The 25,516-nt window shown below is 40.0% G+C and overlaps 1 long non-coding RNA gene across 2 annotated transcripts in view; it reads right to left on the bottom strand.

Annotated features, from left to right (window-relative positions):
* Positions 1 to 25,516, bottom strand: part of LOC137205684 (uncharacterized) — a 46,817-nt gene that overhangs the window by 17,033 nt on the left and 4,268 nt on the right. Inside the window, exons 2-3 of one of the 2 annotated variants that reach the window (XR_010934255.1) lie at positions 10,275 to 10,377; positions 9,861 to 9,951 (exon numbers count right to left, since the gene is read on the bottom strand). This is a non-coding gene — a long non-coding RNA (uncharacterized lncRNA). The remainder of the gene's footprint in view (positions 1 to 9,860; positions 9,952 to 10,274; positions 10,378 to 25,516) is intronic. The other variant, XR_010934256.1, reaches the window with a different exon arrangement.

Here is a 25,516-nt window from a genome sequence, read left to right as displayed (position 1 = left end):
TTTTGGGGGTGGGGTGGGGTGTTGCTGTGTGGCAAGTGGGATCTTAGTTCCCCGACCAGGAATCGAACCTGCACCCCCTGCATTGGAAGCTTGGAGTCTTAACCACTAGACTGCCAGGAAAGTCCCTATGTAACATTTACATTGTATTCGGTATTACAAGTAATCTAGTGATGATTTAAAGTATACGGGAGGATGTGTGTAGCTTATATGCAAATACTACACCATTTTATATGTGGGGCTTGAGCATCTGTGGATTTTGGTCTCTGCAGGGAGGGGGCCTGGAACCAATCCCCTGAGGATAGCAAGGAACATGGTACTAGAATGGGAGGAAATCTTGACTAGAATAGGATTTGGTCCAAGGTAAAGAAAGCTACAGAGTAACGATTAAGTGGATGGCACTATTCTCAAAGGTGCTGTCATGGGCTCCTTGGTTGGTTGATGGGTTTACAAAGGGAAAAAGCCTGGACAAGGTCTGGAAACAGGAGACTGAGAAAGGAGGATTGATATCTCTTTGTCAAGAGCATAAGAATGCTATCTCCTTCGTGACCTGGAGCAAGCTCTGCAGATCTTGTTGCCTTGAGGGAAGTGTTTCTCTTCTTTAAAAGGGATTTTGATTATACTCGTTCTGGGAAGGATGAGCATGTGAGTTGTTTGGCTGAAAGTCCAAAGTGTTGTTCCAGATTGAACAATTCGGTCTTTGGGGAGAGATCTTACTTTGAGCTATTATGTCTCATGGGTTGCCCTAATTGGAAGTGGAGGATCATATTTTAGGACGAGATTAGCCTCCTTAGGTAGAGGGATAAAGTTTCCTAGAGGAAGAGAGAAATTTGCAACATGATGGATTTAAGAATGTTACAGAGGACGGACAGGGGAGCAAGGCTAGGAACCAGGTGACCCAATGAGAGGATCTATGTGAAGAATTTAACTTCCTCTTTAATTTTTTTCATACACTCTGGGAATGGTGATGTTTAGGGTCATTTAAAAAATTTTTTTCATTGCAGTATAGTTGATTTATAACGTTGTGTTAGTTTCTGTTGTACAGCAAAGTGAATCAGTTATAGGGTCATTTTTAATATTAAAAATTATCATCTTGTCTATCTCCCAACCCTCAATCAAGTCCAACAGCTTTGTGTTGTTGATGGAATGGGGTGAATTAAGGATGTGATAATAGAGGGAAATGTTACCTTCTGCTGAGGTCAGTGTGCCAGCATCCCCTCTAGGAGGGGACAGTGCCCCTGGAGATCAAAGTGGTGAACTAGCAGTGAGTAGCCAGAGGTGGAGCTGGGAGAGGCAAGCCACAGTGCTGGACCACTTCGAAAGCAGATGAGGGAATTCCCTGGCAGTCCAGCGGTTAAGACTTCGCCTTCCAATTCAGGGGGTATGGGTTCTATCCTTGGTTGGGGAGCTAAGATCCCACATGCCTTGGGGCCAAAAAACCAAAACATAAAGCAATATTGTAACAAATTCAATAAAGACTTTAAAAATGGTCCACATCAAAAAAATCTTAAACAAACAAAAAAAGCAGATGAGAATTGGAATGAATTTTAATGAAGTGTCCACTGGAATTACATAAATCAAAGAATGGAGGCTTTCCATCTGCCCTTTCATTAAGATATTGGAAGAGCAGATTTCTCAGGATCCTAAGTAGCTGAGCACATGTGTGGCTGAGGCTTTCTCGGAAATGCTATATCTGTATTCTAGAAGGGTTGAAGATGAGAGAAGGTGGGAGCCAGGAGGTATCCATCAGAGGAAACCTACAGAAGCCAATGGGGAAGCCAAGTCAGGAAATCTTTCCACCTCATCAGTCACTATGATGAGTGGGAAAAACAATGTATCTATAAAGATGTAAGATTTTGTCAGGATTGAGAATTGCCATTTCCATTTGCCATTTATAGATACTAGTTATTGTGTTTTGCTTTCTATTGATTAAGTTATGTTAAAATGATCTTGTGGTGAGAGTGTTGGCAAGAGAAACACCTGTTCTTTGTTTCATTACTAGGCAAGTTGGGGTTGTTGGCAGAATATTCCAGCAAAAGTACAATTCTATGAAACTAATTATCTAGAGAACCTGTGGAAGGATTTGCTGTAGTAGGTGGTGTTACATTTAGATGAGGAATTTTTCAGTAGCTATGGAGGTCTCAAAGGATCTATTTTTGAGATGGGATAGCTGAAGAAGTAAGAGTTAACAGTTTTGGGTGTAGGAAGAGGAAGCAGAGCCTGAGATAGTGTTGTCATTGCAAAATTAGAACAAGGCTTTGGCAGTGCTTCCAACTGTATCGTATAATTAGGCAGGAGACTTGGTGAGGGGAAGGATGGGGAATTCGGCCTCAACTGCATTGCCTTTGAAACCCTGATTTAAGTTTCTGTTGGATTTTGCTCCATCTATTCCTCTAGCCTTTGAAAATGAAGTAACTTATCTTCACATGTGAGTTCAGCTCCATCAAACTCTTCTCTTCTCGTTGGGTAGGGGAACTGAACCCCAATCCAGTCTCATGGACCCCATATCTAGGATGATGGATGATTCATTGCTTTGGGAGCTTTTCCTCACCTCTAGCACCCGCTGATACCACTGTTTAAGTGGCTTTTATCTCATGCTCCCTCTCTAACCCTGCGTCTCTATTTATCTGCAGGACAATGTTATTTGAATGTCTTTACACATTATATTTAATTTAATAAATAAATTCAGATAGTTCTAACAGTCACCTTTCAGAGATTTTTTCATTACTGTCAAGAGAACCACTTAGCTTTTCCTGGTACCCTAAATAAAAACTTAGAGACTTTTTGACATCGAATCCCTTATTAATTTTGCTAGTACTTTTTAACGTAAAGTCCTACATATTTACCCCCATTCAGACCTTCGTTACCCCTAATCAGACTTTAATAAAAACCTTGATCATTTTTATGTTTTCTGTCTCAGCTTTATGTATTACATATTACAGTCAGCCACTAGAGGAATCTTCTTCAAACATGATTTTCCAATTTCATCCACATACCTCTGGCTTCATTTCATTCGTTTGTTCAGATTTTCCCCCCTAATACTGTTTACTTACTTTATGCCAGCATAGTCACTTGGAAATAAAGAAATACAGTCCCTTGTAACAACACATTTCTGTAATGAAAGTTAGCTTATATATGAATGGTAAATAGAAGAATGATATCAGAATTAATGCAGAATTCATGTTGGTTTATGTGTTTTCCATATATTAATATTTTGTGCCGCTAAATAGTAGTACTGAACACTTGGAACACAAAGGACATCATCACAGCTGAATGTGACAAGCCAGTATAGCGCACAATGCCCAGTTGCTGAGTGTTTGCTCTTCCCATATTTGGCTACATGCTCTGACTTGGAAGGGCTTATCTTGGAAGGTAAATATTGGAAGGGTCCTTGATCTTTGTGTATTTGCTTTTTTTTTTTTTAACATGCAATTTTAGAGATAATACAGAGAGATTCCTTGTGCCATTTACCTAGTTTCCCCCAGTGGTAATACCTTGCAAAAACTATAGTACAATATCTCAGCCGGGATTTTGATGTTAACAGAGTGAAGATCCATTAGCATTTCCATCACCACAAGGATCCCTCATGTGGCCCTTTTATAGTCACACCCACTTCCTTCCCCACTCCCCCCTTAATCCTTGTAAACACTAATCTGTTCTCTATTTCTGTAATTTTGTCATTATAAGAAACTTACACAGGGATTTCCCTGGTGGTGCAGTGGTTAAGAATCCACCTGCCAGTGCAGGGGACACGGGTTCGAGCCCTGGTCCGGGAAGATCCCAAATGCTGGGGAGCAACTGGGCCTGTGTGCCTAGAGCCCATGCTCCATAACAAGAGAAGCCACCACAATGAGAAGCCCGCACACCGCAACGAAGACCCAACGCAGCCAAAAATAAATAAATAAATAAATTAAAAAAAAAAAAGTGACTATTAAAAAAGAAAAAAAGAACGTTACACAGATGGACACATACAGTATGCAACCTTTGGGGATTGACTTTTTTCATACAGTTTTCTGGATATTCATCCAAGTTGTATGTATGATACGAGTTCACTCCTTTAATTGCTGAATCCATGATATGGATGTACCACAGTTTGTTTAACCAGTCAGCTGTTGAAAGACACCTGGGTTGTTTCCAGTTTTTGACTATTTTGACTGAAGCTGCTATAAACATTTGTGTACAGGCTTTTGTGTGAACATAAGTCTTCAGTTCTCTGGGATGAATGTCCAGGACTGCAATTGCTGGCTTGTATGAGGGTGGCATGTTTGGCTAAAAAAAAAAAAACAAAAAACTGCCAAATAGTTTCAGAGCGGTTTTACCGTTTCATGTTCCCATCAGTAATCCAGTTTTGCTGCATCCTTGCTGATATTTGGTGTTGTCACCATTTTTTATTTCAGTCATTCTGATAGGTGTCCACTGGTATCTCATTAAGGTTTTAATTTGAATCTCCCTAATGTCTAATGATATTGAACATCTTTTCATCTGCTTATTTGCCATATGTATGTCTTCAGTGAAATTACTCTTCACATCTTTTGCCCATTTTCTAATTGGATTGGTTTTTATTTTTATCCGGAGCTGTAGTTTGTAGTTTTTTCCATCTCTCAACAGTCTTTTGCAGAGAGAACATTTTTAATTTTGATGAATTTCAATTAGTCAGTTTTTTCTTTTCTGGATTGTGTTTTGGAGTCTTAGAACTCTTTTCCTAGCCCTAGATCCCAGAAATTTTCTATGTTTTTTGAAATAGAAGTTTTATGGTTTTACATTTGACATTTAGGTCTATGATCCATTTTGAGTTAACTTTTGTATAAGGTGTGAGGTTTATGTCAAGTTTCATTTTTTTGCCAGTGGAAGACCAAGTGCTCTAGCACCATTTGTCGAAAAGGCTGTCCTTCCTCCATTGAATTGTTTTTACACTTTCATCAAAAATCAGCTGGGCAGGCTTCCCTGGTGGCACAGTGGTTGAGAGTCCGCCTGCCGATGCAGGGGACACGGGTTCGTGCCCCGGTCCGGGAAGAACCCACATGCCGCGGAGCGGCTAGGCCCGTGAGCCATGGCCGCTGAGCCTGCGCGTCCGGAGCCTGTGCTCCGCAACGGGAGAGGCCACAACAGTGAGAGGCCCGCGTACCGCACACACAAAAAAAGAAAAATCAGCTGGGCATATTTGTGTGAGTCTGTTTCTGGGTTCTCTACTGTGTTCCATTTACCTGTGTGTCTGTCCCTTTACCAATACCACACAGTCTTGGTTACTGTGGCTATGATTACATAGCTTGAAATTAGGTAGACTGATTCCTCCCATTATTTTCTGTTTCAAGACTGTTTTAGCTATTCTAGTTGCTTTATCTTTCTACATAAATTTTAGAGTAATCTTATATATATCTACAAAGAACACTTGCCGGGATAGTGATAGAAATTGTGCTAAACCTGTATATCAACCTGGGAACAACTGACATCTGTGCTGCATGGAAACTTCCAATCCATGAACGGGGTATGTCTTTTCATTTATTTAGATCTTGTTTGATTCATTTCATTTTGTAGTTTTCAGCATACAAGTGCTATACATGTTTTGCTATATTTATACCAAAGTGTTTCACTTTTTTGAACAATCGTAAGTATTGTATTTTAAATTTCTGTCTTCTGAGGCTTTTCCTTTCCTGATCCTTTGGCTGAAAAGAGCAGGCTTTTGTTCGATGTTTTTTTCTTTTTTTGTCTGCACTCATTGGCATTTCTGGGACTGTTGGCTTCTTCAGCTCCACATTTGGGATATATGAAGTAAAAAGAAAACCCAGGGAACTCACTTCTGTGGCATTCCTTGGGTCCCAAGTTCCCTAGCTGGTCCCATAATCCCTGTTATGTTTTTTGTTCATAATTTTGGTAGACCTCAGATTTTTCAGCTATATATTTGTTGCATTATAGCAGAAATACCTGCATATTAAACCTGAATGCTGCCCTTTAAGAACTTACAGTTTTTAGAGGATTCTAAATTTCTCCCATATCTTACCTAATATTACATGGCAAAGGCAAACTTTTTGGTTGCTAAATATCTCCACCATCTGCCTGTAGTTGAAACTTAAAGCTTCACTATTTGCATTGCATTCCAGTGGACTCTGTTCTTTCTTCCAATAAAATATAATTACTACCATGTCCCAGGAGAGTTCAAACACAAAACTGGGATTGAGAATTAATAAGATAGTGTGAATGAATTATTAGACCCTTTCCTGACACTTTGCTGCAAGCTGGGTATTTTTGATAGGAAGGAAGCTGGAAAGATAGACACAGAGTGCAAGGAGGTGGGAACGGTCCACTCCTCTGCCTATTACCATGTGACTTTGGGCAAATTATTTAATCTTCTCATTAACTTAATCTCCTCATCTATAATATGGGGATAAAAATAGAACCCATCTGTTTTAGTTTTCTAGAACTGCTGTAACAAATTACCACAAACTTGGCTTAAAACAACAGAAATGTATTCTCTCACAGTTCTGAAGACCAGAGGTCTGAAATCAAGGTGTCAGCAAGGCTGTGCTTCCTCCAGAGCCTCTAGAAGAGATTCCACTTTTGCCTGTTCCAGCTTCTGATGGCTGGCAGCCTTCTTTGACTTGTGACTGCTCACTCCGACTTCTGCCTTTGTTCTTCTGATCTAGCTGGTATAGCTGAGGTCACTTAGCCACTTCATTCATCTGGCGACTGGACCATCCTTCCAAGATGGTGTTTTGTCTTCCAGGTCTCTCTCCACATGGCCTGTCTTCATTCAATGATGAAGCCTGAGTTTTTTTTTTGTGACATAGCTGTTGGCTTCCAAGAAAAAAAGCAGAAGCTTCCAGGCCTCTGCTGGAAGTAGCCCAGTATCACTTCCACCAGATTCTATTCGTCAAAGCAAGTGACAAAGCTATACTGGATTTCAAGGGATAGGGGAATAGTCTCTGCTTCATAACAGGAGGAATAGCAGTCTCCCACCCCCACCCCAGGGAAAGAAGGGAGGAAGGAATTGATCTGGAGATTCTCTACGACAGTTGGCCCTAAAGACTAATTTTGGCTTCATAGGTTTATTTTGTGCAGGTCTTGCACGCTGAGCACCTATTCCCATAACCTAGTTCAGATCCTGTAGTTCCATCAGGGAAATGGGATTGCTGTTTTCTCAATAGACCTTTTATCTTCTTTCTTTTGCTCACGTCATTTCTTTAACCTGAAATAGTATTTCTTTTTTTTTTTTTTCAAGTCATTCATGTTCACTGAGTCTTTACATTAAAGACAAACCTTACCTTCTGCAGCTGGTTCTCATTAAATTCACACAGTTCTTATCTTTTTTCTCTCCAAGTTCTCTAGACATTTAGGTATTCAGTTTGCATTTTATTAATTTACATTTGCTGAAAGTTTTTTTTAAAAAAATTATGTATTGCCAAATATTGCAGATGCGTATAGTCAGATCAGATTGTAAATTCATGGGGACCTGGGCTGTCCTACTTTTGCCTCTTCCCAGATCACCTCTACCAGTTATTTTGCACAAGCTAGATACTGTAGTTCACAAGAGAGCATGCTTCTGAGTGAAACTGAATTTGAGGCATTTCAAGAAGTTACAGCATATCTAAATTGCAGAGAGGTTGAGAAGGCTAGATAAATAGGATATAATTATTTAGTAGGTGTTCTATTGTTGAATGAGTAAATGAATGCCTACATGCATGAAGGCCACTGGGACTTGGCAAATCCATTTTCAGTGGAAATTAATTTGGTGCATCAAATATTTATTGAGCACCTAATATGTTCCTGTCACTTTGCTAGACACACAGATGGAAATGTAAAAAAAAAAAAAAAAAAGTAAGAATTCAGTCTCTGACCTCCAGGTAAATAGATACAGAAGAAAGATGCAAACGTACTCATATTGTTAATACAAACCAAGCAGAGGAGGCTGGGAGAGCACAGGGAGGGTGACTGAGCTTGGCATGATCACATGAGAAATGGTTCCTGGGTAAGATGACACCAATCAAAGCTTAGTAGGGGCTTCCCTGGTGGCGCAGTGGTTGAGAGTCCGCCTGCCAATGCAGGGGACACGGGTTCGTGCCCCGGTCCAGGAAGATCCCACATGCCGCGGAGCGGCTAGTCCCGTGAGCCATGGCTGCTGGGCCTGCGCGTCCGGAGCCTGTGCTCCGCAACGGGAGAGGCCACAACAGTGAGAGGCCCACGTACCGCAAAAAAAAAAAAAAGCTTAGTGTGTAAGAGACAACCAGGCAAAGAATGGGGTAGAGTAAGGAAAGGCATTTCAGACGAGGGAACTGCATGAAAAAAAAGCAGAGGATTATTTCAGCATAATGAGTGCAGTGAAAGACAAGTGTTGAAAGCCTAGAGTGGGAGACAGCAATTTGGAGAAGATAAGAATGGAGAGGTGGGTAGGGACAGATCAATGAGAGCCTGTTTTCCTGAGAGAGAGTTCATCCAGGCTTGGGAGAGTCCATGGACTAGTACAGGCAGAGGAATAACATGGTCAACTCGAGATCCCTCTGGCAGCCAGGTGGAGGATGGTCCTGGGTAAATTAAATGAGTGTGTCCATCTTGGCAGGAGATGACTGAGGCCTTATACTAGACTTTAATAATAGAAACACAGAGGAGGAATGGGTTGAGAACTATTTAGCAGGAAAAATTATCAGGGCTTGGTGAGTGATAGAATGTAGAAGGGGAAAGAGAAAGATGAGTCTAGGTGAGCTGCCAGATTCCTGGCTTGGGTGACTGGGTAACTTCTGTGTCATTTTTTCATGGAGGCAGGGGAAGAGAATGGATGATATGGGGAAGAGGACAGGTTCAGTTCTGTCCTTGTTGAGTTTGAGGTACCCGTTGAGATATTCAAGTGGATATAGGAACTTCTTCCATTGGAGAAGGCTACTTGGGAGAGTCACGTCCTCAAGGGAGAGCCCAGTTTCAGTTGTCGTGAAATGAAGGGAGCATCTGTGAAGAGGCTGAAGACCTAAGGTGGTTGGATTATCATGAGATGGAATTTCAGAGGGCACAGTGATAGCTGTGGGGTGGGAGGCAGAAAGGAGTGGTTGGTCAGAGACCGGAGGCTTAGAGTCCTATCAGACGAGAGGAGTGTGTGGAAGGGTCAGGGGAGTATGGATGGCATTTTGCTTGGTGACCAGAGATGACATAGCTTTCAGGCTTGGTGTGGTTAGCTGGCCTTGAGAATTCCCCATGGAATTTAGGATTTAACGCAGGGCAGGGTTTGGCTTTGGCTTTGGGCAGCTTGGGGGGGAGTGGTTAGTATTAGTGGTGGTTCTGGCTTCATGTGACAATGGTGTCAATGGAGTCTGTGATGGTGGCCTCCAGGCAATGGCCCCATGAGATTTATGAGCCCTGTGGTGAGTGGAAGGTGGGCTGGCAAAAAATGGCTCTTAGATAGTTGTGTGTATAATTTTATCCAAAAGTATACATCAACTAGGAAGTTAGCCAGAAGATATTTAATTAGTCAGAATATTTCAAATTTTCTTCTACATTGGTAATGGAGACAAAGTGGGGGGAAAATAGAGAGGTCAAGAAAACAAATGCTAACAACCACATAAGTGAAACTAATCTGACTCCCACTTTGTTACCCAGAAATGATTTTTGAAGTCATTTGCAGGAGTAAAATGAGTTTCTAGGAGAGATGCTTTTTCCTGATACATTTCAACTTCTAATGACCTCTCAAACCTTCTGATTTTTGCTGGAGTGCTTCTTGATGTGGATATTGCAGCTGGGCATTTGACTAATTAAAAAGTTCAACAACAGATAAATGCGCCAAAATAGAAAGCCATTTTAGCACAGGAGTAATGTGTTAGGAAGATCCAAGGCATCAGGCATTTAAGGGGTGAATCTTCTTACAAAGCTTCTCCCATGCTTACCCCTCACGATGACCTCCTATAGCCCTTCCGTCAAAGTCTCAGAGTTTCTTCCTGTCTTTCAGAGACTTCAACAATCTGGCTTCAACCTCATCTGTCAAATGGGAATAATAACCATTGCTCTATTTATCCCACAGGTTTTTGGTCAAGACAAAGGTAACCATACATGTGAAAATGATTTGAAAGATGTAAAAGCTATATATGTTTAAAAAGTAGTTCCTTTATGGCTATGTTTTTGCTTTATCCTCCTTCCTTTAGTGCCAGGATTTCCTGTCCCTAAATCCCAGGCTTTCTAATACCAGGTGCTAGATTTCTCTGACCCCCAACTGCCTAATCAAACTCTACTGATGACCAGTTCTACCTCTGCTTGAATATTCACCTTCCATCTTAGACTTCAAAACAGTGATTCTTACTGACCGGCACAGACTTGCCTTTATGGACTGGCTTGTCCACTTCAGACCCATCTTCAATCTCCTCTCCCATGTTTCTGAGCCTAGAGTGACAAACCCACAGCCTCCTTCTGAAAAACAAAAAAACACAAAAATAAAAACCAGTGATCTCCATTGGCCTCTCCTGAACTGAATTATTCTTCTTTCACACAATTTGTATATCTAAATCATTCTCTCCTGTGAAACAGCCTTGCTTGTGTGGGTCCTGGGGATCTGAGTCTAACAGAGAAACCATCTCAGCCAAAGCTACCATGATACTGTCATCAAGTCCTATGCAAGAGTAAAAGTCTAGGAGGAAGCAGGGACTAGAGAAAGGTATCCAGGTCAATCTCCAAAATGAAGACAGACAAGGCAGCTATTGAAAGCTGGAGTGAGAGACTACCCTGGTGGCGCAGTGGTTAAGAATCCGCCTGCCAATGCAGGGGACAAGAGTTCGATCCCTGGTCCAGGAAGATCCCACAGGTCGCGGAGCAACTAAGCCCAAGTGCCACAACTAAGCCCAAGTGCCACAACTACTGAGCCTGTGCTCTAGGGCCTGCAAGCCACAACTGCTGAAGCCTGTGTGCCTAGAGCCCATGCTCTGCAACAAGAGAAGCCACCGCAGTGAGAAGCCCATGCACTGCAATGTAGAGTAGCCCCGCTCGCCCTGACTAGAGAAAGCCCGTGTGCAGCAACACCCAATGCCGCCAAAAATAAATAATAAATAAATAAATTTATTTTAAAAAAAGATATCTATAGTATGAGAAAATTAAAAAAAAAAAAAAAGAAAGCTGGAGTATGGGGACTAGATTCAGAAGGCCTGGTAGGCCACGGTGAAGAATAAAGCGTAGACTACCACCTGGAGCAGGCACTGTTGGCCAGCTAGTTTCAACACGTTCTTCTGCATGGTGCTTGGGTACATGGCTGGCTGCATGGAAAGGGCCAGGGATGGGGCAGAAATCCTGGTTTGAGAGTCATTATCCTCTACTCAAAACAATCTTCATCATCTTCCACTGTCTATGGAGAAAGTTCAAACTCCGTTGTGTTCAGCCCTTACTAGCTTGGGCATGGAAATGGTCACATTTCCATTAATGAGCGATTATGATGATACGCTTAATGGCACGCAGTTCTGCTTGCTTCTAGGTCCTCTGCTTCCTGGATCCAAGCCCTTCATCTCAATCTCAAGCCTGCTCTTCAAATCCTCATTTTCTGTCTCTGCCTCTTTTCAGAATGAAGGAGTGAATCATAGGGGGGGATGGCCTCAAGAGATATCGTCCTGCTTTCCCCTGGATTTGGTTTCATCCCGGGGATGCTTTACATTACAATTTAGCTTCAATTTGTCCATGGAGCTTAACATTTTATGGTAATACTTTCTCTCTCTCTCATACCAATTTCTTTCTTTTTTTTTTTAAAACATCTTTACTGGAGTATAATTGCTTTACAACGGTGTGTTAGTTTCTGCTGTAGAACAAGGTGAATCAACTATACCTATACATACATCCACATATCTCCTCCCTCTTGCGTATCCCTCCCACCCTCCCTATCCCACCCCTCTAGGTGGACACAAAGCACAAAGATCAGGGAGCTGATCTCCCTGTGCTATTCGGCTGCTTCCCACTAGCTATCTATTTTACATTTGGTAGTGTATATATGTCCATGCCGCTCTCTCATTTCGTCCCACCTTACCCTTCCCACTCCCCGTGTGCTCAAGTCCATTCTCTATGTCTGCATCTTTATTCTTGTCCTGCTCCTAGGTTCTTCAGAACCATTTTCTTTCTTTGATTCCATATATATGTGGTAGCATACAGTATATGTTTTTCTCTTTCTGACTTACTTCACTCTGTATGACAGTCTCTAGGTCCATCCACCTCGCTACAACTAACTCAATTTCTTTTCTTTTTATGGCTGAGTAATATTCCATTGTATATATGTGCCACATCTTCTTTATCCATTCATCTGTCGATGGACACTTAAGTTGATTCCATGTCCTGGCTATTGTAAATAGAGCTGCAATGAACATTGTGGTATATGACTCTTTTTGAATTATGGTTTTTCTCAGGGTCTATGCCCAGTAGTGGGATTGCTGGGTCATATGGTAATTCTATTTTTAGTTTTTTAAGGAACCTCCATACTGTTCTCCATAGTGGCTGTATCAATTTACATTCCCACCAACAGTGCAAGAGTGTTCCCTTTTCTCCACACTGTCTCCAGCATTTATTGTTTGTAGATTTTTTGATGATGGCCATTCTGACAGGTGTGAGGTGATACCTCATTGTAGTTTTGATTTGCATTTCTCTAATGATTAGTGATGTTGAACATCCTATCATGTGTTTGCTGGCAATCTGTATATCTTCTTTGGAGAAATGTCTATTTAGGTTTTCTGCCCATTTTTGGATTGGGTTGTTTGTTTTTTTGATATTGAGCTGCATGAGCTGCTTGTAAATTTTGGAGATTAATCCTTTGTTGGTTGCTTTGTTGGCAAATATTTTCTCCCATTCTGAGGGTTGTCGTTTCATCTTGTTTATGGTTTCCTCTGCTGTGCAAAAGCTTTGAAGTTTCATTAGGTCCCATTTGTTTATTTTTGTTTTTATTTCCATTTCTCTAGGAGCTGGGTCAAAAAGGATCTTGCTGTGATTTATGTCATGGAGTGTTTTGCCTATGTTTTCCTCTAAGAGTTTTATAGTGTCTGACCTTACATTTAGGTCTTTAATCCATTTTGAGTTTATTTTTGTGTATGGTGTTAGGGAGTGTTCTAATTTCAGTCTTTTACATGTAGCTGTCCAGTTTTCCCAGCACCACTTATTGAAGAGGCTGTCTTTTCTCCATTGTATATTCTTGCCTCCTTTATCAAAGATAAAATGACCATATGTGCGTGGGCTTATATCTGGGCTTTCTATCCTGTTCCATTGATCTATCTTTCTGTTTTTGTGCCAGTACCATACTGTCTTGATTGCTGTAGCTTTGTAGTATAGTCTGAAGTCTGGGAGCCTGATTCCTCCAGTTCTGTTTTTCTTTCTCAAGACTGCTTTGGCTATTTGGGATCTCTGTGTTTCCATACAAATTGTGAAATTTTTTGTTCTAGTTCTGTGAAAAATGCCTTTGGTAGCTTGATAGGGATTGCATTGAATCTGTAGATTGCTCTGGGTAGTATAATCATTTTCACAATATTCATTCTTCCAATCCAAGAACATGGTATATCTCTCCCTCTGTTTGTATCATGTTTAATTTCTTTCATCAGTGTCTTATAGTTTTCTGCATACAGGTCTTTTGTCTCCTTAGGTAGGTTTATTCCTAGGTATTTTATTCTTTTTGTTGCAATGGTAAATGAGAGTGTTTCCTTGATTTCTCTTTCAGATTTTTCATCATTAGTGTATAGGAATGCAAGAGGTTTCTGTGCATTAATTTTGTGTCCTGCAACTTTACCAAATGCATTGATTAGCTCTAGTAGTTTTCTGGTGGCATTTTTAGGATTCTCTATGTATAGTATCATGTCATCTGCAAACAGTGACAGTTTTACTTCTTCTTTTCCAATTTGGATTCTTTTTATTTTCTGATTGCTGTGGCTAAAACTTCCAAAACTATGTTGAATAATAGTGGTGAGAGTGGGCAACCTTGTCTTGTTCCTGATCTTAGTGGAAATGGTTTCAGTTTTTCACCATTGAGAACAATGTTGGCTGTGGGTTTGTCATATATGGCCTTTATTATGTTGAGGTAAGTTCCCTCTATGCCTACTTTCTGGGGAGTCTTTATCATAAATTGGTGTTGAATTTTGTCGAAAGCTTTTTCTGCATCTATTGAGGTGATCATATGGTTTTTCTCCTTCTATTTGTTAATACAGTTTATCACATTGATTGATTTGCATATATTGAAGAATCCTTTCATTCCTGGGATAAACGCCACTTGATCCTCGTGTATAATCCTTTTAATGTGCTTCATACCAATTTCTTTAAACCCTCTCGTAACCAGAGACTGTTGGCCTGGAAAGCACCTTAGAAATCATTGAGTCAAACTTCCTGATATTTTAAAATAAAGAGATAGAAAATTTCAGTGATTTTCCTAAATTATAATCACTAGGGAATAGAGTTAGTATTTGTGTCCATGTTTCCTGTTGTCCAGTTCAAAATTCTTCCCCATATACCACCCAGTGTCTTATAAAGTAGGTAACAGGTAATTTAAAGGAATTTATTTATAAATGAAAGATCCAATTTTATGAAGTGAATAATTATTCCTTTACTTACGTTTTGTAAGATTTAATTTTTACATATTAGGTTCCTAATAACAAGATACCCCTCTATCTGATGGAGATAAAATGTATCATTTTTGCATGAGCTTGGCTTCTCTCTCTACCTCCCACTTGTGTGAGTCTCAGAGACTCTGAAAACAGACTTTAGAGTTAACCCAGAGGAGAATTGTGGGGTCACAGGCTGGGAGGGGCAAGTGTGAGTGAGAAGGTTTACTTTTTTGCACATGTCTCCTCCACTGATGTAAGGGTCACATGAAGCAGGGCCTATGCTCTAGTCATCCCTGTGTTGCCAAAGGCTCACACAGTGTGCAGCTCAGAGTAAGGACTTGAGAAGAACGTTCCCTTTTCCTCAAATAGAAATGATGGTACAAGGACTTCACTGGTGGTCCGGTGGTTAAGGATCTGCCTTCCAATGCAGGGGACATAGGTTCGATCGCTGGTCAGGGAACTAAGATCCCACAGGCTGTGGGGCAACTAAGACCGCACACTCTAGAGCCCACGCGCCACAACTAGAGAGAGAGAAAAGCCCGCACACCACAACAAAAGATCCCGCATGCTGCAACTGAGACCCAATGCAGCCAAATAAGTAAATACTAAAAAAAAAAAGAAGGAAATGATCGTACAGAAAACAAGCATAAGAGAAGGTCAGGGATGTACTAAGTTGGTCAGGGGGAGGCAGGGGGTGAAAAAAGAGCATGTTTCATGTTTTTCTTCTCTATTGCTGTGTAACAAACTACCTCAAGACTTAGAGCTTAAAACAACAATAATTTATTATTTCTCTTTATCCCGTGGGTTGATTGGGCTCAGTTGGGTGGTCCTTCTGCTACATATGATGTTGGTTGGGGTCACTGACACGGCTGCACTCAGTGGGAGCTCCATCCAATGTGGCCTGACATCTTCCGGGACTTCTCTCGATGGGGTTTCAATCATTCAGTACTTTAGTCTGAGTTTCTTAAATAGTGGCTGGAACCAAGAGGCCAAAGATAGAACGGCCAGCTCCTAAGGCCAAAGCCTGGAACTGGCAAGGTATCACTTCTATCACATTCTGTTGATCAAAGCAAGTCACAAGGCCAGCCCAGCTCAAAGGGAGGGAAAATAGATTCCACCTCTAGATGGAAGTGACGGCGGCGTGCAGGTGCAGGAATGGGAGGGATTGTTGTAGTAAGGTTTGCAGACAAGCTACCACAGGGAGAAGAAAGGATATACTCCGTGCCTTGACTGACTAAGGCACCAGAAGATACATGTAATGCAGACAGCTAGGCATGTATCTAGAAGGTACAGGTAGCTGTCAGAGACTATTAAGGAGGCAAATAAACTGAAATATGATTTATTCAGATTATCAGTAAGGCGGCTACATACTTTGTCAGCTTAAGTCTCTGAATCAAGAAACGCCTTCCTCTGAACACTGTTGTCTGCACCCAATAGGCTTTTTCAAGACATTAGCTCTGAGGGCAAGAGTATAATAAAGATGTTTGGCTACTGCAGCTTTTCTTTAGAGAGTGCTCAGACTTTAAATGAAAGCAGTAAATTTTCCTCTTCTGCAATAATGAGAAACGCGCAAACCATTTATGTGGCATAATTCAGAAGTTATAGGACAGTTTACAATGAAACATTTTTATGAGCGATCAAATGCAGCAGTCAAAAGATTTTTCCTTATTTCAGCTTGAAAATGCTAAGACTTCCAGTCACACTGTGAACCAAAGACAAAAGGAAAGAAGCATACAGGGAAAGAATCGGAAGGCCTGGGTTCCTTTGTCAACTCTGCTGCTCTTCATCTCATGACCAGGACTCATTGCCTGGTTCTGCTCCCCGCCTCTGCTTCTTCATTCTTCAAGTGGGGATAATAAAATGGGGTCTGCCTTGCCCGGCCCTGCCTGTTTCAGAGGGCTGTTGGGAGGCAGCTATACAATAATAGATGTAAACATTCTGAACACTGAGAAGTGCTCTGAATGTTGTTGTTATTTGATCTCAGTGAATGAATAGGTGCGTATATAATAGAATATCTCTCAATGTCTAGTATTGAATGCTATTGATTTCTTTGTAGGGCCTTTATTATTATTATCACCATTATTATTTTAAATTACAAATGTCATACATGAGTGTAAGCTAATTGTAAAAAGTTCAGTCATATATAAGGCAAAAAATAAAAGCCTTTTCACATCCCAATTCTCACCCCATCTCTCTCTCTCCAGAAATACCCACAGTTATACCTGGTGTGTATCCTTCCAGATCATTTCCATACTTTTAAAGCACATTCAAACATAGATTACTTACCATTTTTACGTAAATGGTATCTATTAATATGGACTCCCATACAATTTGTAGACAGTTTCTTTAGAAGTCAGTGAAATATTTTCCGTATTTCCAAATTAAAGTAATGGCTAAAGGCTTATAACTTTACTGCAGAGACTCTTTGCAAATCTCATTCATATAAATTGTTTTCCTCATTTATTTGAGTATATTTTATTTCACTGTATTGTATGCATCTTTGTAAGAGTTCTTTAAGACCTTTGGGAGTAAGATTTGAAATACATGAAAAACTTATCACATATTGGTTGCTTCTGCTTCCCCTTCCCTTAACTGCTTTGCTTAGTCCAAACAAACTCTTATGCTGATAGCAGCCAAAGACTTCCCCCTCCTCCTGCCTTCAATATTTCCCCGGGTCATTCCAAGTTCAGGGAGTGACTTTCACCTCAGATAACCTCTACACAAATCCAAATCTACCTTTGAATTCCTCTAACATTCTTTCATAGTTACCTCAGGGAAATCTTCACTCTTTGACCCCGCCCCAATTCACTCACAGGGCTAAAAACCACAGCCCTGTGTTTGACTTGTTAGTGATAAATCTGCATCAATGAAGAAGTTTGTTTGCTTACTTTCTAGTGCTAAAATATTTCTCACATGTCTCCTCTATGCCAGACACTGTGGACCACCAGGCGATGTGAGCATGTGTCAGGAATCCTGACCAGTTTAGAGGGAAGATCAGATCAGATTTGCATTTTGAAACAATAATTCTGACTTCAGAATAAAACACATTGGTGGAATGCAAACATGTTATAGGGAGATCAATATCAAAAGATTCAAGTAAAAATAGTATTTTATGAGGATGAACAGCCTCTGATAATCTTGAAACGACATAGACATTCCTTTTAAAATCTTAAAAATGTTCGTTTATTACCCAATCCTCTGATGATTAAGTCTATTTCAAGCAATGAAGTATTATTTAAGATCAAAATCTTAAGAACCTATTTCTCAATTATGATGATTCATAATAAACCGTTTTTACTATTTTTGACACAAACCTATGGTGTGGTCCTGCTTTCGTCCTTGGCCTGGAAGGTGGAGAGGAGGAAGGTCCAAGTGAGGCAAGGCTGGGGGTAAGGGGGGCAGGAGGTCCCCGTCAGACACCAGGGGGTACTCAGCAGGGCTTATGTTGGTGTACTTACCTGGTACAGGATAACATCTTGGGCTTTACGTCCCAACACCTGATTCATTACCTTCCTGCCTCTCCTGCTCTGCTTTTCCCAACTTCATTTGAAATCATTCATGATCCAGATTTTAAAATGGTCATGCTTATCCATAAATACTCAGGAACCTTTTGTTGAGAAGGCAGTAATAAAAAAAAAATCTATACAGTATGAGCCAGAATCCCCAAAGCACACGATTTGGCAATGTCAGAGGCATATAAAAATTAGGAACATATTTCATTCTTGTCCTCAACAAGAGGCTCAACAGAGCAATATTAACTATCATGGAGACAGACTCACAAACAGATCGCTATTGCCATTTAAGGATTGTCTCTGAGAAAGGGATTCTGTCTTCTAAAAATGTAATGATTCTGATTTAATACGCACATTAAAATATTTAACAATAAACCTCACTGAAGAATACTGAGAATGGGTGCTGTCCAGGTGATATTGTTAAAATAAATCTTCATTCACTTTTGTTTCATGGAATACTGATTTCTATTTTATTTTATTTTTAAACCATGGTTTGATGTATTTATACTTTTCAGCTCCTACTTTTGTTTCCTTTGCTGTGGTGTTTCCAGATTTCACTTTTCAGGATGTTTGAATAATTTGTGACGGGTTACTTGGACACACAGATTCCAAAAATGAAGGTAAGATTTTAGGTTGGTGAATGGTTCTGCTTGGAAGGGCATCCTCCGTTGAGGTTGAGAACAGTAAAGAAAAGTGAAAACCCTGAGGAAGGTAAAGCAAGAAAAGAAACAAGACACTATGGATAAGCAAAAAACAGTTTTATTTACAGGGAGAAATAGATCATTTTTTGTGCTTTCTGTAGATGCAGCCAACTGGGAATTAACCCATTCCTAGTCTTCCCAACCACAAATGTGGTTAGCCCTAACTAGAGAAAAAAAAAAATTAGGTTGAAGCTGTTACACACAAGAATTCATAGTCTGAGTTTCTTGTTGAAACATGGACCAGAAATGGGAGACAGTGGGGTAAAGAGCACTGGCTTTGGAGATTTAGACTGATAGATGATTACATATATATATACACACACATATAGATGATTATATATATACACATACATATATAATCATTTATCAGTCTAATACACATATATCTATATAAAATTATCTCTCTCCCTATCTCTATATCTGATCCTCTAAAGATGTCCACATTCTAATCCTTGGAACCTGTGAATGTTACCTTATATGGCAAAAGCGGCTTTGCAGTTGTGATCGAATTAAGGATTTGAGATGGGGAGATTATCCTGCGTTACCAAGGGGCTTGATGCAAACACATGGGTCTTTATAAGCCATGTGCAGAAGGAGTCCAAGTCAGAGAGAAGGTGATGTGATGACAGAAGCAGATGGACAGAGAGAAAGAGATTTGAAGATGCTAGCTTTTTTGTTTTTAATTTATTTTATTTATTTATTTTTGGCTGCACTGGGTCTTCGTTGCTCTGCGCGGGCTTTCTCTAGTTGCCGAGAGCGGTGGCTACTCTTTGTTGCGGTGCGCGGGCTTCTCATTGCGGTGGCTTCTCTTGTTGCGGAGCATGGGCTCTAGGCGCGTGGGCTCCGTAGTTGTGGCACACGGGCTCAGTAGTTGTGGCTTGTGGGCTCTAGAGCGCAGGCTCAGTAGTTGTGGTGCACGGGCTTAGTTGCTCCGTGGCATGTGGGATCTTCCCGGCCCAGGGCTCGAACCCATGTCCCCTGCATTGGCAGGCGGATTCTTACCACTGCACCACCAGGGAAGCCCCAAAGATGCTAGCTTTGAAGATGGAGGAAGGCGGCCATGAACCAAAAAATGTAGGCTGCCTTTGAAAGCTGAAAGGACAAGGATACGGGGTCTCCCCTGGAGCCTCCAGAAAGAATGCAGCCCCATGGATTCACTTTAGACTTGTGACCTCCAGAACTGTAGACAACAAATTGACGTTGTTTTAAGCCTCTGAGTTTGATGTAATTTGTCATAGCAGCAATAGGAGACTAATACAGCTGTGGTTGGAAGTGACGTGTTGGAGCTTCCACCACAGCCACCTCTCTCTGGGTGGCCCATCTGTGGAGAGTCACACCCACAGTCCTAATGGAGCTTTTGAAGGGAGATCTGAAGGCACTCAGTGGCAGGCTCCCCAGTGCTGTCCTTAGAGACTTTCAGGTGCCTTGTCCTCTACATCACCAGCAAGCAAATTGTACCTGGCCCTGCACCTCCTTTGGAGCAGACCTGGGATTTAGTGGGCGCTCGGAGATGGCAGGGAAGAGAAGGAGAAGCAGTAGCCCACCCACACACATTGCAAGTGGTGGATTGCCAGCTGTGGCTTTCCTGGAAGGCTCTTAAATGGCTTTCAGAACATTCTTTCTTGGGGCCCTACATTCTTTGGCAGGGCTGTTATGACCTAAGAGGAGTGGCCAGTAAGCCACATCCTCTGGGGTGTTTTGTGGGCTGCTCTGCAGCGTGGCATAGGGACCCTGGCTCAAGAGAGCTGCTTCCCTCTAAACCTAGTATTCAGGAAGTGTTTGGCCCTTTTCTGTTTATCCTCAAGATGAAAGGGAAGTCTCTCCATTGTCCGCCTACAAAAAGGAGTTTGCTCCTAGGGTTTAGGGAACTGTTATGTTGAGTCCTTACACCTGTTAAGATAACACCTCAAGTCCCAGAGGCCAAAAATAAAAGGCAACATCTCACTCTCTGAAGCAATGATTCAGTCACCAAGATCAGGCAAGAGACCATTCTCCTATTCTGTAATATCTTCTCACTCCTCTCTGCCCTCATATACAGCCCTAATCAATGGCTGTATGTTGTTGTCCCAACATTTTGAAATTGTTTGACTCTCCCCACCCCCCGACCCCAAATCCATGCATTCTTCAGTGCTGGAATCATGTCTAATAGACCCTGATATTCCCAGAGGTTAGCATGGAGCTTGGCACGTAATAAGTTATTGATAATATTTGTTGGATGAACGAACTTTACCCTATGCAGTTATTTATGTAGTTGATACCCACCAGATGTAGTTGTTTTTTAAAAATTGAGGTATAATTTATGTATAACCCATCAAAAAGTATTAAATATTTGGTTCAATGATTTTTTTTTTTTTTTGGCTGTGTTGGGTCTTTGTTGCTGTGCAAGGCTTTCTCTCTAGTTGCAGTGCAGGGGCTACTCTTCGTTGCGGTGCGTGGGCTTCTCACTGCAGTGGCTTTTCTTGTTGCGGAGCACGGGCTCTAGGCGTGTGGGCTTCAGTAGTTGCAGCGTGAAGGCTCTAGAGCACCTGGGCTGCGCGGGCTCAGTAGTTGTGGCTCACGGGCTTAGTTGCTCCGCGGCATGTGGGATCTTCCCCAACCAGGAACCGAACCTGTGTTCCCTGCATTGGCAGGTGGATTCTTAACCACTGCACCACCAGGGAAGTCCCTTTGTTCAATGATTTTGACAATTGAATACATGATGACAATTGAATGCACCAAACAAGCAATAACTGCTATTCATGTATTTTTTTCACCATGGATGAATTTTGCCCATTTTTGGACTTCATATAAATAGAATCATACAGTGTATACTTTTTGGTTAGCTTCTTTCACATAGCATAACTGGAAGTCTTAAGGTTCATCCGTGTTGTTGCATCATCAGTACTTTTTTCCCTTTATTTCTGATTATTATTCCAATTTATGAATATACCACAATATGTTTATTCATTTTCCTGTTGATCAACATTTGGCCTATTTCTAGTTTGGGGCTGTTATGAATAAAGCTCCTCTGAATATTCTTGTACAAATCTCTTTGTAGATATATGTTTTCATTTCTTTTGAGAAATACTGAGTATGAGATTTCTGAGTCATAAGATAGATGTAGAAGTTAATTTTGTAAAAAACTGACAAACTGTTCTACACAGTGGTTGTACCATTCTCTGTTTCTAACAGCAATGTTTGAGAGTTCCAGTTTCTCCACATCCCCATCAACTTTTGGTATTGTCATACTTTAGATTTTAGACATTTTAATGAATGTAAACATTGTAGTTGTAATTTGCATATCATGATGACTAATGATGTTGAAAAACATTTCATGTGCTTCTTGGTTACACATGTACCTTCTTTTGTGAAATGGCTGCTCCAATCTCTTGCCCATTCTAAAAAATTAGATCCTTTGTCTTATTATTGATTTGGAGGAGTTCTTTATATATACTGGAAAGAACCCTTTGTCAAATATATGTAACTGGCTTTCCTATTTATTTTCTTAATTGTGTGTTTTGATATGCAAAACATTTTTATTTGGCAAAAGCTAATTATCATTTTTAATAGTTGATGCTTTTTTCATCCTTTCTAAGTATTTTTTACCTACCTAAACATTGCAAAGATATTATTTCATGATTTCTACTAGAAACTTTATTGTTTTAGGTTATACTTTGTTTTATGATCCATCTCAAACTGATCTTATTGTATGGAGTGAGATAGAAGTCAAAGTTATTTTTATTTTCATATAGTTATCCTGTTATTCCAGGTCCATTTGTTAAGTCTTCCTTTATTCATTGAATTATCTTGTCACTTTTGGTCAAAAATCAATTAACTCTTTATGTGTGGGTCTATTTCTGGATTCTGTTCTATTGCTATTTTCCTATTTTCATGTCAATACCACAATGTCTTGATTCATCTAGCATTATTTTTAGTTTTGAAACCAGATATTACGTCTTCTAACTTTATTCTTTTTAAAAATTCTTTTGGCATTCCCATATTGGTTTTAGACTCAGCTTGTCAATTTCTCTAAAAAAAGCCTGCTGGAATTTTAATAAGGATTATATTAAATCCATAAATAAATCTGGGGAGAACAAATGTCTTAACAACATTTAGTCTTCAAATTCATAAACATATTGTGTCTCTCCATTTTGTTTGGTCTTCTTTAATTTATCATAACAATGTTTTATAGTTTCTATTGTACAGGAATTGTATATCTTTTATTAGATTTTTTCTCAGTATTTGACATTTTTGATATTATTGCAAATGGTATTTTAACATTTTTGTTTCCTAATTGTTTATTGCTAATATATAGAAATAGAATTAATTTTTGTATGTTCACCCTGCTAAATTCACTCTTTAGTCCTCATAGTTGTTTTCTCTATTCCGTAAGGTTTTCTACATAAACAATCATGTCATCTGCAAAGAATGACAATTTTACTTTCTTTCTTTGTGCCTTTTACCTGTATACCTTTAATTTCTTTCTTCTTCTTTTTTTTTTTAATCTTATTACATTGGCTAGAACCTCCAGTAAAATGGTGAAAGTGGATGTCTTTGACTTGTTTCTGATCTTAGGAAGAAATATCATTAAGTACTATATTGGTTATAGATTTTCAGAGAAGTCTTTGAGCAGTTTGAGGAAGTTCCTTCTATTCCTAATTTTCTCAGTTTTTTCATGAATGGTTGTTGACTTTTGTCAAAAATTTTTTATGCATCTACTGAGATGATCATATAGTTTTCTCTCTTTATTCTTTAATTTCACTGAATAATTTTCCAGTGTTAAGCCAACCTTGCATTTCTTGAAAACCTCACTTAGTCATGATGTATTTTCTTTTAAACTGTATAACTGGATTATTTTTCTAATGTTTTGTTAAGAATTTTAAATCTATCTCATGAGAAATATTGTCTGTAGTTTTCTTTTATTATGTCTTTGTCAGTATTTGGTATTGGGATTATGCTTGCTTTATAAAATGAGTTGGGAAAAATTATCCTCTTCTATTTTTGAAATAGTTTGTGTTGAATTGGTAGTATTTCTTCCTTAAATCATGATGTCTGGTGGGAAGCAGCTGCATAGCACAGGGAGATCAGTTCGGTGCTTTGTGACCACCTAGAGGGGTGGGATAGGGAGGGTGGGAGATGCATGAGGGAGGGGATATGGGGATATATGTATATGTATAGCTGATTCACTTTGTTATACAGCAGAAACTAACACAACATTGTAAAGCAATTATACTTCAATAAAGATGTAAAAAAAAATCATGATAGATTTCATTAGTAAAATCACCTGGGTTTCAAGTTTTTCTTGTACAAAGATTTTTGAAAATGAATTCAGCTATTTGAGTTGACGTAAGAATATTTATGTATGTATGTATCTATTTTGGTAAGTTATGTTTTTAAAATTATGTTTCTATTTCATCTAAATTGTTTAATTTATCAACACAAAGTTGTTTGTAATGTTTCCTTACTATCTTTTGCTTGATTGTAGGACTTGTAGACATGCTCCCTTTTTTCATTCCTAATGCTGATAAAAGTATTTTCTTTGTTTTACTTGATCAATCTTGCAATCTTTTATTAACCGTTTGAGGAAAACTTTTTGACTTTATTATTTGTCAGTTTTCTATTTCATCGATTGCCATTCTCACTTTCGTTATTTTTCTTTTTTCTACTTTGGGTTTAATTTGTTCTTTTTCTAGCTTCTTAATGTGGAGCTTTAGATCGTATTCCAAACCCTACTTTTTTTCCTGAAAAATGTAAAACTATACATTTGCCTCTAAATACTTCTTCAGGTATTCATTCAGGTATATTGCACAAATGTTGGTAGGCGTTCCTAAACTATGTGTTCCTGTGTTCCTGAACTATGAAACTATGAACTATGACTATCTGGGCTAAAAAACAGTTTCTCTTGATAAATAAACAATTAACAAATACTGTGGAAAAAAATCATTCAGTTCAAAATATTCGCTTTTTGTGAAACACATGCCCTCAAAGTTGGATACTTCTCCCCTCCCATCTACTTTACTTTCAGTGTTCTTCTTTGGCGTCTTTCCATCCCAAAGCCTGACCCATCTCTAAAATGGGGCACTGGGAATACATCAGGAACCCACTGATGACTTATAGTGTGTTCTAAAAAATCATGCCTGGCTTTAACTAAATAATGTATAGTTCTCACTCCACAGTGGAGGCTGAGGCATCGTCTACTAACCCTTTCCATTGCTTTCATAAATCCCACTTCAAGGTCTTTCCATGTCATGATGTACACAGGTGTTTGGGTTTAGGGTGCCCTGGCATGACCCTTGCTGGCAACAGTGTCTTGCCCGGAGATGGAAAAACACATGAAAAGTAGAGCCCTTACAAGAAGCTGCTTTAATAACGCTTTCCTCTGTCAGGCTGTGGTGCTCATTAGACTTTTGCACCCCTCCTACCCAAACATTCCCTCATTTCCTGTTGCAAAACAGTGCAACGGCCCCTATGGTAGATACTTTAATAATAGTGCTGCCTCCAAAAAAGAAGATCACAACTCACTCCAGACCCACAGTTGCCACAGGGTCCTCTACAGAGGCGTGTTATCTCGAAGCCCTGGGCAGAGCTCCCCAAAGCCTGAAGAGCCCATTGCTGAGCAAGAGGGGCTCACAGGCCACACACAGACACCAAGCTGCAGGGCTGACAAAGCAGTGGCAGGAGAGCCGGAGGGGAGCCCTATCTTACCTTTGATCATGTCTTTCAAACCAATAACAAAAGTCTTCCCTCAGTGACAAATACCAAAACCTGGAAAAACCAATTCTCTTTTGGACTGACAATCCCTGCACTG

Source organism: Pseudorca crassidens, chromosome 14 (genome assembly GCF_039906515.1).
Source record: "Pseudorca crassidens isolate mPseCra1 chromosome 14, mPseCra1.hap1, whole genome shotgun sequence".
NCBI lineage: Eukaryota > Metazoa > Chordata > Mammalia > Artiodactyla > Delphinidae > Pseudorca > Pseudorca crassidens.
The sequence above is the reverse complement of the archived record's forward strand: the minus strand, read 5'-3'. Positions and strand labels throughout refer to the sequence as shown.